Source organism: Chanos chanos, chromosome 3, assembly GCF_902362185.1.
Source record: "Chanos chanos chromosome 3, fChaCha1.1, whole genome shotgun sequence".
Taxonomy (NCBI): domain Eukaryota; kingdom Metazoa; phylum Chordata; class Actinopteri; order Gonorynchiformes; family Chanidae; genus Chanos; species Chanos chanos.
This window is the reverse complement of record NC_044497.1, coordinates 44,421,245-44,435,717: the sequence shown is the minus strand read 5'-3', so window position 1 is coordinate 44,435,717 and position 14,473 is coordinate 44,421,245. Positions and strand designations below refer to the sequence as shown.

General features: G+C 41.3%; 1 pseudogene; it reads left to right on the top strand.

Annotated features, from left to right (window-relative positions):
- The first annotated feature begins 7,302 nt into the window (after positions 1-7,302).
- LOC115807066 (uncharacterized) lies at positions 7,303-9,513 on the top strand (annotated as a pseudogene).
- The last annotated feature ends 4,960 nt before the right edge of the window (positions 9,514-14,473 follow it).

The window sequence follows — 14,473 nt, the reverse complement described above, 5'->3', positions numbered from 1 at the left end:
TATTTTTCTATAGCAGTTTTTGAATTGCACAGGACATATTTAGGAGAAGTCATGGAAGAACAAGAGTCAAGATGTTGTGGAGAGTTCAATATTCTAAATACAAAATCAGTCATGCTGCAGGACATTAGCCCTGTGGTGTTAAATACATGACTATAAGAAAAAGTAGAAATAAATACTTAATTAAAAATGTAAAATAAAGTGATAAAGTTAAAGTCATTCATTAGAATACTACTTAAATATAAATCTTAAAGTAGGCTGACATGAACTGTACTTAAGTATATCAAGTAATAGCACTAAATGTTCTGAAATTAAATGTAAGTCAGTATTACAAGTATTACAAGTAAAAGTAAATGCTTTTAATACAGAACAAAATAACCACACACTTCTTTCTTCTGACCTTCATGAAGTTTCCTTGTATCAAACCAGTAGAATGTTTAACAAACCAAACCACCTTTTTAACAAGCCTGCTAGCAGCTATATGGGAACTAGAGTATGGGGGACACAATTGTGAGGTAGCCAGCTCGTTGGACTTTATTTAGACCTCTACTACATGGTGTTGCCTAATTTACCTAATTTAGCTAGTTTAAAGAAAATAAGACATCCCTTTCGTTGGTAAATTCTTGATCAGAGGTGGAAACCCAAATACTAACCAATGAAAATGCAAGAAAAGTGGTCACATGCCCCACATGTTGCTCTTTGCTTCCTCTTTCGGCACTCCTCTTTCATGTTCACGTCATATGGGGCCATACTTGCTCTCACGAAAAGTGTATTTTTCACTAATTTTCCTCCAGGTAATCATTTACAAAAAATTAATGAACCTTCATTGGTGTGTAAAGATGTATTTTAAAAAACTTCACATGACATATCAATGTAATGGAAATTGCAAAAACTGCATGTTGCCCTGAAGCAAAATTATGCCATAATGGAAGCACACAAGGCCATATATATATACACACACGTGTGTGTGTGTGTGTGTGTGTATGAAATTGGTAATGCATTAAAAACAAGGTAAATCTGTTTTTGATGTTAAACTGATGTTAAAAAATAAATATGTTTCCTTTTTGCATGAAAATATCAATTGTTTCATTTTCATTTTTCACTTTTTCATTTTCGTATTTCATTTCATTTCATTTTGATCATAACTGCATAATGTTGCTCTGAGACAACATACCGTAAAAACATTAAGAAAATTTTAAAAAACCATGAAAATGTATACTGATACTGTTAAAGTGTCCAAGTTTAAGCAGAAAAAAATATTACAAATATTCTTTTAACCCATGGATATCATAATGCATGCAGTAGAAAAAGAAGACTTCTTCCCCAAGCTCAGAAGAGAAGACAGAAGATAGCCAGCAAACTGTTTTAGATAGCTTGTCAAAATCAAGGTACTCGTTCTGCATGCAGACCTCTTCTGCATGCAGCAAGCATGCTATTCCTCCCATGCTCAGGCCCTTTGATTCTCTCAGACTGCTTACTTGTGCTCCTGCCTGTTTGCAAAATGAGTTCATGTGGATCCAGGTAGTGCACATTTCCCAATGAGTACAACATTAATTTTCTCCCCCCAGAGCAACAAACATGTTCAAGGGCTATGTATTGGAGTAAAACTCTACATTTGATTTGGAAAATGTTATAAAGTAAAATTGAAAGGTCCTGGAAATATAAACACTCATGTCAAATACAGATATGCCCTCTAGACATTCGATTACAGTACTTCAGTATTTTTACTTTGTCATTTTACACCTTTGATGGAAGTTTGGTCAGTGTTCTCACTACATAGTGTTACATCAATCACGTCATGAGCTAAGTGCAGTACAGTGAGTTTTCACTATGAAATGTTACATAAAGTACTGCAGTATGCGAGTTCTCACAACATAGTACTACTTTAAGCTATGCTAATGACAGCATAGCAAGGTGCTTTAACGGAGTTTTTATTACCATATCAGGTGATACAAAATTAAATGAATTGTGATTAGAGGAATAAAGAGGGACAGAAAGCAGAAAGAAGTTTATAAAAAAAAACAACTGAAAAGCAGAAGACTTAAGCTCTTTCAAACCATTTCTCTTTGTATAGTTATAGGTAAACAAAGAGGTTTTTTTTTCTCTGGACTACGTCTAGAGTCCAAGCTTTTGATTCCGATTAAATTAATTAAATAAATTATATTTTACTCTTTTTTCCTGCTTTCTCTCTCTCTCTCTCTCTCTCTCTCTCTCTCTCTCTCTCATGCTGTCCTATCCAGACTCCTGAGGCAGTGAAGATCCTCATGCAGTTGCTGAAACATAACGAGATGAAAAAACTAAAAACAACAACAACAACAAAAAATTTCAGGGGCCAGCTCCAAGAGCATATGTTGCAAGCTTCTCCACTGCACCGTACCAACTTCTTTTCTGCACCACACATTAAAGACAGCAGACACACTACATTTTTCAGCTTTTCAACATCCTACTCTTATCTGAAATCCATGCTATGAATTGCAGATTAATGAACTCCACTGACTGTGATAGCTGTGTTTCATAATGCTAATATTAACATTCTGATGGATGAATGTCCTGCTTCAATTCAGTGTTCAATGTCCTATCAATACGTGTTCAGTAGTATGTATGCAGCAGACAGGGTAACCACGCCTGTCCCAACAACTTCTGTGCTATGCTTGAACAAAGTGAGTCTAGCCACCACTGCACTTGTGCAAGGTCTAACTCAAGATTTCTCCAGATGGTCAACGACATAAATGAGGCCACTTGTCTTTCCTTTACCTCAAATAGTATATAGTCAAATAACACATAGTACACATCAAACAGTGCATAGTCAAATAGCACATAGTACACATCAGATAGTGCATAGTCAAATAGTAGATAGTACACATCAGCTAGCACATAGTCAGTATTTTAACATACTAAATAAAGGGTACATACATACAACATAGTATACATGCAGTTCACACGCTAGTTTTGGATACGTTTTCTCTCATATGTTTACCTCCGCCAAGAAGGTTGTGTTTTCGGTGTGGTTTGTCTGTTGGTTTGTCCGTTTTTCAGCAGGATTAAGGAGAAACTACTCGGCCAATTTTTATGAAACTTGGTGGAGGGGTATGAGGGGTGGAAGTAACAAAAATCAGATGTTAAAAATGGAGGTGATGAAAATGCATGTGAATTGAAAAATAGAGCAGTAAAAATGGATGTGAAATGAAAAACAGAGTGAGAAATTACCAAGTGATAGGATTAATTTAAAGCTGATTTGATTAAAACAGTTGTGATATGATGAAAACAGAATCATTTACATTCATCGTTTATCATTCACAACACAAAATTGCTATTTATTGTTCAAGGAAAGTAGCCTCAAGGGTGGAAGCAACAAAAATTAATTTATAAAAATGGAGGTGATGAAAATGCGTGTGCATTGAAAAATAGAGGTATAAAAATGTATGTGAACTGAAGAATAGAGTGATAAATTGTTAACCGATTTTATAAATTTGACTGACATTTATCATTTACAGCAAGCAATTTTGTTACTTCAGCTTATTGTGCACAGCAAGTAGGTTTTGTTACTTCGGTTTATCCTTTACAGCAAATCATTTTTGTTACTTCCGCCCAAAATGTGAATCACAAACCACACCCACTGACGAACTGATCAAGTTTTTGGCTCTCACCTTGAAGGGAGTTGAGGATGTTTTTCAGAAGCTGAAATTAATGTGGCAACTTCAGTGGGTGTGGTTTGTGATTACCGATAAACAGAAGTAACAAAAATTGACTTTAATTTAATGAAATCACTCGATAATTTCTCACTCTGTTTTTCATTTCACATCCATTTTTACCACTCTATTTTTCAGTTCACAAGCATTTTCATCACCTCCATTTTGTTACTTCCACCCCTCATAAAAGGGTGTAGTGTGGGCCAAGGAAGGACCCATAAAGTTTTAGAGTGGATTCGATTCATGTATTATTTTCCACTTTCGTTAACATTGCGGCAAAAATGACCTAAATTTATCGCACATGCGTGAACCTGTCGTAATTACAGTGAATGCTGTACTGCAACTACACATACAACAAAACATCGCTGTAGAAACAAATACCGCAGGTATGTAAGAACTGAGCAATGTCTAAATTATCCTTACTGTTTTTTCCAAGTCAATATGGTCCAAAGTGCACCTATTTAAAGATTATTGTACAATAGGGCTAGCATAACATAATTTTTTCCTACAATAAAATAGCTTTCACAATCATACATTCTGACTTTTTTGTTCCAATAGTTTTGGAAATACATCCAGACATATAGTGGTTGCAGTTGCAGATTTGAATATCATAGAAGACTGGACCATTAGCCTTGGACGGGGGTCTGCGCTCTCCGAGTGCCCTTCTAGTTTCAATGTGTTTTCAGTGTTGAAAGTCATAATACAATGATTGCTAACCATGGCATGAAAACTGGTAATGTAACCATTACCAGATAATTTAACAAATTCTAATAAAAATGCTGAACAGGTACTAACATTTTATGTGTACTGTAATACATTACAGAATGGTCCTGAAGCGAGTAACTTTTTTGATGAATAGTGTAATAATTTCAGCAAATAATGTCACAGCGTGAATTGATAGAAACATTTTACTCTAGCGCTAAATTACCCTTTATGAATATTATTATCTATGGAAAAATGCCATGAAGTTAAAAAGGCTCTTTGTTATGCTATTGTTACTGTAAGGACTGACTTTAAATGAGGGAATGGTCACTGTAGGGAGAGGAATAGGAATGAATGAAGAAACTAAGAAAGCAGAAGAGAAGGGTTGGGTGTGCTGAAACAGCAGAAACATATTTTTAAAGTAAATCGTGTGAATCCTGAATTTAAATGAAGCCCTTATAAAACCGTAATGAGAGAACTGAAATTGTGGGTCTCAAAGGAGCCAGACTCTCCCTCTCTCTCTATTTGTTCATTCTGCTCTCTCTTTTCCTAGGCTGGCGAAGTAGCAGCTCTCAGTAATTCACTGCAGCATCTCTCCTCTCTCTCCTGCTGACTGCCTGCATGGAGAGAAAAAAAAAACTCCACCTCCCCAGAGAGGAACTCAAGCACACATACACATACACAAACACATAGACATACACACACACACACTAGTACACTCACTGGGCTTTGCATCTTGTGAGTATTCAGTGAGAGAGGCTTTAAGGTGCTGTTGATCTTTGAATCTCACTGATCTTATAGAAGTAAGTGTGTGTGTGTATGTGTGTGTCCACAATGCACCTGCAGTCCATGGAGTACATTAGCAGTATTTGAAGCAGCTCTGTGTGTATGTGTTATCTCTCATGTTGCCTTTAAGAACAGCAATAAAACATCACTTGCTCTTTATAGGCTTTTCTTGGTCTACCACAAATCTACAGAAGAGTATTTGTAAAATGGAATAAACATAACTGAGATTTGTGAATGACTAACACATAATGGTGTAACGGTTTTGTACCAAAACCAAAAACCACAGTTCAGCTCACGATACCTTTGTAAGGCACCGCATTATTTATTTATTATTGTTTTCCACCTCAGCTCTTGTAAGTGAAGTTTTTTATTTTACAAAACGTGATGCCACGCCAATGCATACTACTCAAATAGGAGAATATTCCTCCCTGCTTACCCTTTTGATCATTAAGAATAACGTTACTTATCATTTGAAGTCAGCCTTCTCTTTCTGCTGCCACAACATATACGCACTGTGCTTATCATGCAGTGCGTGTGTGCTTTGACGCAGACGATTATTGCAGTTTTGAGGATGATGTCATCAGACTAACCATTCTATATAATGACAAAAAACATAACAACAATATGTGAGTCCACATAAATGAATAAAGTAGATGTAATCTCTAAGCTTCTCAAAGCACATTGATCTGAAAAATGTCAGTGCAAGCGGTCATCATTTTTGCATTCACCATACGCTTCTTTTTCGGCTGAAAAAGCATGCCTCTAAACTTCTGGACCTTCATGCTTCATTCAAATTGCCAATGCCTATACTTTGGTTTCACCGTCAATTAAAACAGCAGAAATTTCTTGACATTTTTTTGATGAATAACCTTACAAGACAATAATGTGTAATTCTCTTTCATAGCATTTGTTTCGTGTTTCACATTGGGAACTCCTACAGCTTGACCTCATCAGAAGCCCCTATTGCATTCTGCCAGCCAGGACTGCGTGCCAGTGTCAGGAAGGGTGGAGACCCTCCCCCTATAAAAGGGCTTGACACTATGCTGGCATTCATTCAAAAACCTCCTCTCACTACGAGCAGAAGTTCCAAACATTCTCTCTCTCAAACCAACTGTCTTTCCGAGACCTAGCTAAACTGTTCATTGACACAAGCAAAAACTTGGTCATTGGGCACTTTGTTCACGATCTGCTCAGCTATTCTTGAGTTACCACTCATACTATCCTGTCACCGAACGGTAGTTTGAGTTGCTAATTGTGGAGAGTAGCAATACTTTCAGCAGCTAGCAAAACTGAGTGACAACACTCTGCTGTCATAATACTCCAGCACAGTAGCAATATTTTCCCAAAAGCTTCACTTGGCCAACGCATCACAGAGTAGCAATACTCCCACTGTATAACCCGGCTGAAAGTTTCAACACTCCCAATCTGTCCCTGCTATCCCCTAGCCACACCAGGTTAGCAATAGTACAGCACGGCTTCGCTGCTAATAAACCCTGCTAGTGGCCATGGCTGGCGCTAATGTCCCCATTAAAGCAGAGGAGAAAACACAGGCATGAACCTGCTCTTGCAGGAATAAAATTTTGAGCTGGGACACTCACCAGATGTGTGTGATGTATCTCGGCCTGAAACACTCCCAAGCCACCTTTGAGTCCACGGAGGAGTGCACACACTGTGGCCGGCTCTCCCTCAAAGTTCTCTGTTGCCAACTGGCTCATCAGATGAATTTGTCCAGTGGCGACCCAATTGTGCCATCCACCGCAGCAACTCAGGAACTGATGGATCTTGCTGAGAAGGTTCCCGAAGCTGAAGGGACCAAGTTGGGGGGATCAGCTTGCCTTCATTGACCCGCTTCCCCAGGAATTTGCAGCCTGTCTCCTGGATTAACTGGAAGGAGTGGCAGATGATTACTTTGACAGTGGGTCAGAACTCCTCATGACCAAAGAGGATGACGACGAAGACTCCTCAGGTCTGGCGGGAGACAGGGACTCTCCCACATTGTACTTCAACTTGCAAGACGTGCAGATGCACAGCTGCTAAGCTCAAAGTCTAGTGGCCCAGAATCACTCAATGAATTTGCTTTCTCTTGGCTCACCACCACTCAAAGTATCCCTAGTCGCAAGGCAGAGCCATGGGGTTGATTGTCTTGCAGGAAAGAGCACACTGGCTGAACCTCACCACCTTGTCAACCAAGGAGAAGGAGGACCTCCTCGACACCCCCGTAACACCCCAGGATCTCTTTGGTACGGCGGTCAGGTTGATGCAGAAGAGGTGTGAGGAGAGTAAGAGGGAGGATGAAGCCCTGAAGCTGGCATCCTCTGTCACTTTCAGAATCCCCAGGCTGCCCAAACCTCAAGCAGCCCCTCAGGCTCCACTTAGAGCATCGGCTCCAAAGGGCCTGTGGCAGAAAAACTGCTCCCCTCGGGAAGGGACCTGGTCTGACCAACCACCCTTAACCCCCACTCACGGGGTAAGGAGGAAGAAATGGCTGGCTTGAAACCCCACCCTTGGATGTGATGAGCGAGGCAGCCCTGCCCCCACAAATCATGGGAGAAATTCAGTTGCAAGCTCTAGGCGAAGTTGCTCGCTTACTATGGAAGGAGATTTCTTCCCTGCTAGAGAGAAGAGCGATAAGAATCATTCCTCCCAAACACAGTTGGAGTGGTTTGTATTCAAAATATTTCCTGGCTCCCAAGAAGACCTCAGAGATCTAAACCAGCACCTCAGGAAATACAAATTCAGGATGTTAACGCACGCGTTTCTGCTGTGTTTTCTGCGCCCAGGCAATTGGCTCACTTCAGTCGACCTCAAGGATGCTTATTTTCACATCCCAGTAAACCACCACACAGGAAGTAGCTCAGATTTGCCTTTCAAGGGACAGGTTACGAATATCCAGTCCCCCCGCTTTGGTCTCTCACTAAGTCCAAGAGTGTTTGTGAAATACACAGAGGCGGCCTTGGGACTGCTCAGGAGGTGGGGAGTCCGAATAGCCATGTATATCGACGACTGGCTCATTGCAGCATCCTCCCACCAGGAGGCAGCAGATCACACACAGTTACTCACAGAACATTTGGTGAATCTAGGCATCAAATTAGATCTAGAAAAGTGTGTTCTTCATTCTTGTCAGACCATCTTCTTTATAGGCCTGTTTATAGACTTAGCCCAGGCCAGAGTGAGGCTGACTGGAGAGAGGTTACAGGCACTCAGAGACTGTCTAGCCCCTTTTCACAGGGGGAAATTTGTGTTTGTGTTGCTAAGGCTTTGCCAAAGGTTGTTAGGGCTGATGGCTTCAGCCTTGGTGGTGGTTCCAATGGGACGCTTGCACATGAAGGGAATGCAGTGCTGGGTGGCTTCTCACAGGTTAGACCCACGCCGTCAGGGCTCTCACAGGGTGAGTCTCTGTGGCCTGCACAGCTGCGCTAATCCCATGAAGAAGCGTGGGCTTCCTGACTCAGGGAGTGCCTATGGGGGTTGTCTTGTGCAGGAAAGTGGTCACAACAGATGTCTCCCTATCAGCCTTGGGGGGGGGGGGGGGGGGGGGGGGCGTGTTTGAAGGGAGAGCGTTGAACGGTGCCTGAGATTACCTAGAATTGATAGCTGTTCATCTGTCACTGAAACATTTCCTTCCTTTTCTGAAGGGACATCATGTGTTAGTCTGAACAGACAGTGCCACATTAGTGGCTTACATCAACACACAGGGGGGCCTGGGATCCCTCCAGTTACAGACACTGGCACACTGTCTGATTGTCTGGAGCAGCAAACATTTTCCATCCCTGAAAGTCACCCATGTGCCAGGGATACTGAACCATGGAGCAGATCCTCTGTCCGGGGGAAACCCCCTTTACAAAGAATGGAGGCTTCACCTGGGTGTAGTAAGTCTGGTTTGGGAGCATTACGGGCGGCCGTCCATGGACCTCTTTGCGACGTGGGAGGACACTCAGTGTCCTCTGTTGTTCTCCCTTCACGATCAGAATGCACCTCTGGGTGTGGATGCACTGGCTCACCAGTGGCCTCGTGCTCCTTTGTACGCATTCCCCCAATCGCTCTGATTTCCCTGACCCTAGCCAGAGTGCAGGAGGAGGGCTTGTCAATGATTCTCATAGCTCCTTACTGGCTGTCAAAGCACTGGATAGCAGAGATAACCCAGCTCCTTTATCGAGAGCCATGGCCTCTGCCAATACGCAGGGACCCGCTGTCTCAAGTGCGCAAAGAAATATTTCATCCCCGCCTAGAGAGGCTGGCTCTGGTTGGTTGGTTCAACCTGAGGACAGTGGTCCTCCCTCTGGGTGTAATTGAGACCATCCAGAATTCTAGGGCCCCTCCCAATGAAGTCCCTTTATGAGAGCAAATGGGCAATTTTTCAGAAGTGGTGCTCAGACTTACAGGAAGTTCCCTTTCAGTGTTCTGTGGCTGTGATCTTGTCTTTCTTACAAAACATGGTGGACAAAGGAAAGGATTTCTTCACCGTCTAAGAGTACTTGGCAGCTATATCTGCCTACCATGTTGGTTTTGAGGGGAAGGCTGTGGGACAACATCCCTTGGTCTGCCGCTTCATATGAGGTGCATGTTGTAAGTTCCCAGTTTCTAAACCATTGATCCCATTCTGGGACCTTCCCACTGTGCTGGATGCCCTTCCGGTCCCAAATTTTGAACCAACTGAACAGGTGGACTTGAAAATGGTGTCTTTAAAGACAGTCTAGTTGCTAAATGAGTGGGTAAGAGTCATGCTCTTTCAGTATACCAAGTGTGTACAAATTTCTCTTTAGGGAATGTGAGGGTGACTTTACAAACTAACCCTGCCTTTATGCCTAAGGTGTTAGGGTCATGCTCCCCAATTGATCTTGTGTCCCTCTATCCCCCACCATTCTCCTCAGATGAGCATCAGTGGTTACATATATTGTGCCCGGTGCAGGCTTTATGCATCTACATGGACAGAACCAAAAGCTGTAGGAAAAGTGACCAGTTTTTTGTCTTGGGCAAAGAACCACTTGGAGAAGCCAGTCTCAAAGCAGCAGCTCTCTCACTGGATTGTGGGGGCTATTGTTTTAGCTTATAGCTCTAAGTGTTTGCAGCCACCAAAGGGGCTGCGTGCACATTCTACCAGGGATCTCATCACCCCATGGGCCCTTTTCAGAGAGATCTCCATTCAGGAGATTTGCGCCACAGTAAGCTGGGCCTCCCCACACACCTTTGCCAGGTTCTGCGGGCTTGATGTTACAGCTCTTATATTAGTCCATTTGGTGCTTAGTGTGGCTAAGCCTCAGTAGGGCTCGTTTCAGGACAGTTGGTCCATCGGTAGCATTTGCCTAGCAATCCTGGAGTCAGTATTTCCCAATGTGAGACACGAAAAGAATTCTATGAAAGAGAACTTTAGATTACTTATGTAATCCCGGTTCTCTGAGTACCATGAGTGAGTGTCTTACCAGACCACCCTCCTTGCTCATTCATAGTGAGGAATAGGTGAGAGTTTTTGTATGCATGGCAGCATAGTTTCAAGCTGTTTTATAGGGGGAGGGTCTCCACTCTCCAGCCAATAGTTCCAGTCAATCCTGGCTGGAAGAATGCAATGGGAGCTTCTGCTTAGGTCACGCTGTAGACATACCCAATGTGAGACGCTCACTCATGCTACTCAGAGGACCATGGTTGTGCAAGTAACCTAAAGATTTTTTCCACTTAATGCCGTGGAGAACATAACTTGCTCAAGTTTAGTTTTCTTGCACTTGTTGCAAGCCACATAAGACTGACTGACTTGTAAAGGGTTAAATTTCCTTCAATAATGAGTGAGCACTTCATCAGCCAATCAGTGACTGTCAAGAACTGTAAATCTATATAAAAAAAACAGTGGTTGGAGTAGGACTTGTGTAACAGTGGAGAGAAGAACACGGCAGCTAACTAAGGAAGTCGGTGAAAGTTTGAGTGTGGATGAGAAGTTGATGTTTGATTGTGATAACGTAACAAAAGGTTAGTAGCTGCAAACGGAGTTGTGCGAGTTTGCGTAGACTGTTGAGATATGAGGAAATGGACAACGGCTGACGTTTTCGAAGTGAACAGACTGCGCTGCAGTAGGGGCGGCATCATCAGTGAATCTGTTTGGCAAGTTTGGATGTTCCCCTTTCTCCCACCTCTCTCTTATGAGTATTCCCTTAGAGAGAAAGGGTGGGAGGCTGTAAGGTGGGTACACATTTACTTAGGCCTATACCAGCACACAAAATGCAACACTTCACGTCTGGTCTTTGACAGTCTAAAAAACCCTGAAGCCCACTCCTATTACATGCAAAGGGAGGTTGACACCCAGGTCTAGTTTTCCTGCCATCTGAGTGGGGCTAAATGATTACCCTCACTACATGGGTACCGTTTTACCCATTACACACTTATTTGCTAAAAATATTTTAAAACAAAAGATACCGATAGATCAGTTTCTCCTCTTTCTCATATTTTGAAGAGCTTTGCTGCTGTCTCTATAATGTTTGTTTTTTGTCTGTGTTAAATTTGTGTCTGTTTAAAAAGAAAGAAAAACTTCAGTTCTGAGTTGGTTTATTTTTCTTTAAACCAGAACTGTGATACAAACCAATCCACAGCCCAAAAACCTACATACAAACTGAACTCAATAGTTGAATCAGTACTCCCCTACTAGCACAAAAGCATACATTAAGGGCTACATCCAAGTTCAGTTACACAAAAATAGTAATTTCTTCATTTGTAACAGGGTTATTATCTCAGTACATGTCAAGTTTCTCTGATATCAAATTATATGTAGGCCTATGCACATGTATGTATGTGCTGCTGCTCATAGGTTCAAGATTCAACCCTGTCCACTTCATTATGTTCAGAGAACAGAAATAGAGACACACACAGAATGACTCCATGTGAAGCTTTGTGTCTCTTTGTTTGTGTGAGAATGTGTTTCTATCTTCATGTTGTATATATGATGATCTGAGTTATATGTGTTATGTGGGGATTTATTCCACATGATGCATTTGTATCTGAATTGGCTTTTCCGCCTTTGAGACACATAACAAACCACAAGCACATTCAGTGCCAAAGCTGTGACAGTAAGCCTGTTTCTCACTGACTCAATGAGCTTTCATTCAGAGATAGAGTGTGAGAGTGAGAGAGGGAGAGAAGACTAGCCATTACTGGCCCTGACCATCCCTGACATGTTCTAGAAAGTCTACCAATGCCCGTAATGAATATCTTTGAGTTCAGAGAGCAAACTCTGACAAGGCTCAGCGAGGCCAACGATATATCTACCAAGAAATGAGGTTAAGGAATGCTATGTCACAAATAAAGCATTGAAGGTTGCAGTGCGACAGCTAGACAAGGACAACCAAGCCTTAATAGCATAACTCTTCTTTGTAAAAGAAAAAGACTAACGGTTTAGGGATAAAACAGTTAGAAAAACAGAAACTTCTCTCTTGTCCAGCTTGGAGCAAAGAATATTGCACCCTCTGGTTAAAAAGCAGACAACAGCACATGAACGAACTTTCTATCACAAACTGACTGTATCCCATTTGTCGCCTTGGCCTGACAGACACTCTACATCCAGACATCCAAAGAGCTACCAAAATCAGTCACACAACCATCTGCAAACGATGAGGCACTGGTCAAGCCGATCTAACTCAAATGCAAAGCACAGTGAACCCAGCACATTGTATCCAGGCTTGAAGTTTCACCTTGCAAAGTGCAGAAACACTATCAGGGTTTTTGAGCTATCACAGTGAGAGAGACTCAGGAACCCCAGCTGCATTATAATGTGCACTGGCACAAATAATCTACACACTCTACATGCGAGGGAGGCGTGCAAAATGGCCGAGACGGCATCTCACCAATTTCCAGAGGCTTGAGTAGTTACCTCACTCTCCTGAAGTAGTGTGTTCCATATATTATCAATGTGACAAACAAAAAGATAGCAACAGGCTGTGCAATGTCTACCACACCACTATATCACCATTCATCTCTGGCACTGTTTTACAAACTAAGAAACAAAGAAGTCATAGCTCTCTACAAAACCCCCAGTGATTTTGCTTTTGGAGAGAAGCAGTATGCTGTGCCAGGTTTATTTTCAAGTGTAACCCACAAAATGTTCTCTTACAGTCCAACCTAATGTTCCTCCACTTTCCCTCATTACCAAGTCACTCCAAAATAGTTAGCCACAAAAAGACAAACTCAATCTCTCTGGTAGTCACAGAATTATGCTAAAGCTTTGTTTAGGTCTTTCCCTGTAATCAGCCCTCACCTTTCCCCATCATTTCTAAAACTTTACCTGCTTCAAGTTATAAAACAAACACAGACTATCCTCTGTGGAAGACTGATATCAGAATACAAAGAGAAAAATAACTTTTTTATTTTTAAATTACTCCAACATATTATATGTTTTCTTACTTGTATGGAAGTTTAATTACACTTAGGTCTTAATCAACTGAGTGCTCCAACTGAATTTGCTGAGACTGAAAAAATGTCTAAGTGGTTCTTCTGTTCCTGTTATAACAGTTCTTGGTTTCATTTTATTTATTTATAATTCAAATGAATTACTTTAAAATAAGTTATTGATATATTCAGAGATTATAGTTAGAATCTGAGAGTCGTGGACATAACTGTTCTCTGTACAATTTCAAATCAAACATAGACACGCTAATGCACTGTCCACTCAAGAATAGAAAAGTGCCAAGTAAAGTGCCAAGTAAATTGTGCCACATTTGACTGGACAGCTATCAGTCTGTGAAGTGCCTGCCTTGCAAACAGTTGCCAATGGAGCAAAGTAAGCAGGTGGTTGAGGAGTGAAACACACCAGCACAAGGATAGTGAACTGTTTTGATGTGAAAGGCCTGCAGGCTACCCTGTCAGCGTTTTACAGGTCATTCAGAACTGTTAATTAAAATGAATGAGATAAAAAATATTCTCTGTGGAAAAAACCTCAGAGCTGAAACTCAGTCACGTTTTAATATGAAGCCTGATGCTACTCTTCTCTGACCAGCTTCAAAATGCTGGCAATGCTGCTACTCATAGGTTCAAGGTTCAACCCTGTTATTGTAGAGTGCAGCCACGTCTTTCTGAGTTACAGACTTGAAAAGAAATGCACATTTTAAACACTGATGCAAGTCTGAGGTACATTTAATGAAATTATGAAAACCATCAGCACATACTTAGTTTGTAAAACACCATACTTCAAAAAGAGTTGGAGGTGCAACTATGCTCTAAATTAGCCATTTTGCTACAGAAAATCTATTCATTTTTTTGAAAAGCTTCACATTTGGCATTGATTTTTTTTAATGTCTGGAGGTTTCTTGCTCCTGCACTATTAA